Genomic DNA, 3,598 nt, shown 5'->3' on the forward strand with positions numbered 1-3,598 from the left:
ACCATTGTTCGTTTAAACCTTTCTTCTGTATTAGCGCTACTGGATAACCGTCATTGATCTACCAAAAAGGAATCATAACACTACAGGTCATGGAAAATAGATATAGTTAGCACATAATCCTGCAAGTTTCACCTAATATGCACATGTCGTTTCAGTTTTCCAAAATATATACCATTGAGAAAGTTACTGGATGCAGTGCAGATTCTAGGATATTAACATTTGCAGCCATACGTTGGTTTCAATGGTGACATATTTTTGTCAATCCCACAGAGATAATTTAATTCAAGACTAGCAAATACAGTTAAGTTTAAACTGTTTCCTTTGATGAAATTCTAATGTTTTTCCAAACAAAGTATGATGAACTTAAAATCCATAATATGAAGCTGTGTCTGCTGCATCAGTACAGTTGATGCTTAGGGACTAATTCTTTATATTTCCTGATGTATTAGTTGAGATCGAGGAGAGAGCAAGCCATTGCAGAGGTGAGGGGATACGAGGGTGGGCAGAGGTCAGGCATTGCTAACAGATTTGCGGCGGAGTGGGAGAGGTGATGCCGGCCGGCCGACGCCTCACCACCGGCTCCTGTTTGGCGGTGGCAAAGAGAAGGGTGCCGAGGATGTGTTGCTCTATGCATGGCTGTTGAAGTACATCATCGTTATGATGTGTATGGTTTCTCTATTTTCAGCCCTACTGCTCTAGAGCCCAAATCCCATGACCATGCCCCCACCTCTCCTTCGTTGAATGAAGGGAGTCTGGTTGCTAAAAAGTGAGTTTTCTTAATCAGTATGTATGGTCCCTCTGCATATGCCATTTCTTCATATTTAAGAGGCCCTCAAGCTTTGTCAGTTTTCTAATAGATATGGAATTTTAATTTGATAGTCCCAACAACGGTGGGTACTGATGGAGCTATCTATTATTTATTGTTAATTTGTAATACTTTTGTCAGCTTCTAGCATGTCGTTGCTCTACCAGAGTGCAATTTTCTCTGCGTGGCATACACCAGTTACCATTAGTTGATATGTTTGTTGAAGTTTTATTGCAAGTTAAATAAATGTGTAGTGTGGCATACTGATTATTATAGTTTGATAATGTCAGGCGCCGATGGATTTATAGATATGTAAATAAAATACCTTTAAGTAAAACTAAGCATTTAATTATTGTTCTGTTATGTTATTGATTTCACCGGCTTTATGTCGGCCGATTAGTTCTGAAGGATTCCACATCGGCTAATTTAGATTATGTTACTAGAGTATTAGAAGAAGTTCCTGATATATGTATTTAGAGAATTTGCTGAGATTTGATACAAAATATTGATGACCAGGCATTATACTGCGCATAAGCACAATTTTTTAGTTTTTCTTTTTATTGTTGCAGCAGCTTTTCTATAGCAATAGCCAAATAGTGTGACATAACACTATTCCATTTTCATAGGCCATAACACATCTTTACATGTAAGTTTGTTCTCTAGATAGTTCTATTTCCAAGATTTTCATATCATATTTGTCGTGGGATCTAACTGCTTTACCATATTTTCCTGGTGTGGACGATGTTATAGAGTGAGCTACCATCACTTCTCATTACTGACTGTAATCAATATATATGTGTTTATGCCATAAAAGATGGATATTTGTTGAAGCCATTGTCGTGTCATGTAATTACTTGCAGATCAACTATATAGTTTTGTTCGGATTGTAAAGTGGAAACGATAAAACCCTACAACTCATGTGTGATTGTCATTTGATTATTTACTTCCTCAAGTAGTATGGATATGGTGCTGCCAGGATATTAAGTATATTCATGAAGTTGTATAAACCACGTTCTGTGATTCACTTCTGTTATGCATATTTACTTTCCAGTTTTAGGACTGAAATCCATCCATTGTAATGAATTTGGTTGTATGGGCATTACCTATTTGACTTAGGCTTGCTTCATCACATGTAGACCGCTTTTCTTTTCCCCACTGCTTGTATGGCCTAAAACTATCATGTATATGAGGCAAGTTATTAGCAATGTTTCACATTTTCTTACTTGCAATACTGTGCTTGCCTATTCAGGTGTTCCAAGACCCAAATCATCGGAAAAACAACACATATAACACTTTTTTTCTTTTGAACTTTGGTTACCCTTATACAAGCACCCGTTCATTTTGTTTATATAGTGGTTAGAATAGTAACCATATGTGCTTGCTCAACACTGATAAATGGAATATTTTCAGAGCACGTATGGTGTGTTTGCAATTTGGCGCAATGGGAGATTACTGAAAAATACTCATTTTTTCAACATGACATGGTCTTGAAATGGGACTCTACTACCAAATTAAAATGTGTAGGTATATCTCATTGTAGATGACAAGTCTCTATTTTTATTAAAGGGGTTAAATTTGTTATCATATATGCTTGCCTGCTACTAAAAGAACTAAAACATGGAATTTCTTTTCATGCTGAACATGGATTCAGTGGGTCTCTGCGCCATTTGTTACCCAGCTAACGAACCGAGAAAGGAAGGAAGGGGATAGACAGTCTTTGCTCGCTCCGTCCCCTGCCGCTTCTTATTCAGCTCCTCACGGGCCACATGCATCGCTCTACGTGGGTTGGGCTAAATAACATATGGGCTATCCTAATACCTCCTGATCCCTATATCTCCGTATATGCACAACAAAGACATGTTTTTTTCTTAGGTTTCTTATCTTTTCCCTCTTTTTTTAGGAAAAATATGCATGGCCAGGTTTCTCATCATGATAACCATGTTTCCAAACTTGCTAAAAAATACAACCATGCTAACTTTACTCTCTCATCATAGTGCCCATATTTTCAAACTGAGATATTCATATTATGCAAAGTTTCCCTTTCCCAGACTATTATTTAACAACGTAATAAACATGTTTAAAAAATAGCATGATTTAGTTGAAGGTTCTTGCAGCATGAAACTATTTTCATCGACAACATGTCTGCAGCAGGTTTCTGCGCCATTTGGCGCAACGGGTCATCTAGTAAAAGTAAAAGATAGGCCCTTCACAGAGGGAAGCAGAGGTTGCCATGCGCTTATTTGTTTGTATGCTCAACCCCTTAGTACGAAAGAACGTCACGTTACATTGCCCCTTGTGATAGCAACCTTTATTATGCAGTCTGTCGCTTTTATTCTTCACCATCACACGTTCGTGCAACGCTCAATTTTCTCTTACACTAAATGATCTCACACTTTTAGAAGCAATTTTTATTGCCTTTTTGCACCGATGACAACTTACTTGAGGGAACTTGCTTAATCCCTAGGTAGGTATGGTGGCACTTGAAAAATAAGATTTGGGTTTGAGGGTTTTTGGATGCACAAGTAGTATCTTTACTCAGTGCGGAATTTTTTGGCTAGCAAAGATAGGGGGCAAGCACCACATGTTAAAGGATCTATGACAATATGACTTCTGTGTGAATATAAACAAACATAAACCATTAAGTTGTCTTCCTTGTCCAACGTCAACAATTTTGGCATATAATTTTTTGATGAGGACTCACAATAACAAAAGATTTCTAGGACAGTATATTTACATGTGAATCTTCTCTTCCCTTATTAATTGTTTCATCAGTTGCATCATTGACTAATGCTA

General features: G+C 37.4%; 1 long non-coding RNA gene across 6 annotated transcripts in view; it reads left to right on the plus strand.

Moving 5' to 3' along the window:
• The window catches only part of LOC119267525, a 5,209-nt gene extending 3,273 nt beyond the window's left edge, over positions 1-1,936 (plus strand). For 3 of the 6 annotated variants that reach the window (XR_005132472.1, XR_005132476.1, XR_005132474.1), the window contains one exon: positions 450-1,936. This is a non-coding gene — a long non-coding RNA (uncharacterized LOC119267525). Of the gene's footprint in view, positions 1-196 lie in introns of all 6 variants that reach the window. The other 3 variants (XR_005132473.1, XR_005132475.1, XR_005132471.1) reach the window with 3 other exon arrangements.
• The last annotated feature ends 1,662 nt before the right edge of the window (positions 1,937-3,598 follow it).

Source organism: Triticum dicoccoides, chromosome 3A (genome assembly GCF_002162155.2).
Source record: "Triticum dicoccoides isolate Atlit2015 ecotype Zavitan chromosome 3A, WEW_v2.0, whole genome shotgun sequence".
In the NCBI taxonomy this organism is placed as follows: Eukaryota; Viridiplantae; Streptophyta; class Magnoliopsida; order Poales; family Poaceae; genus Triticum; species Triticum dicoccoides.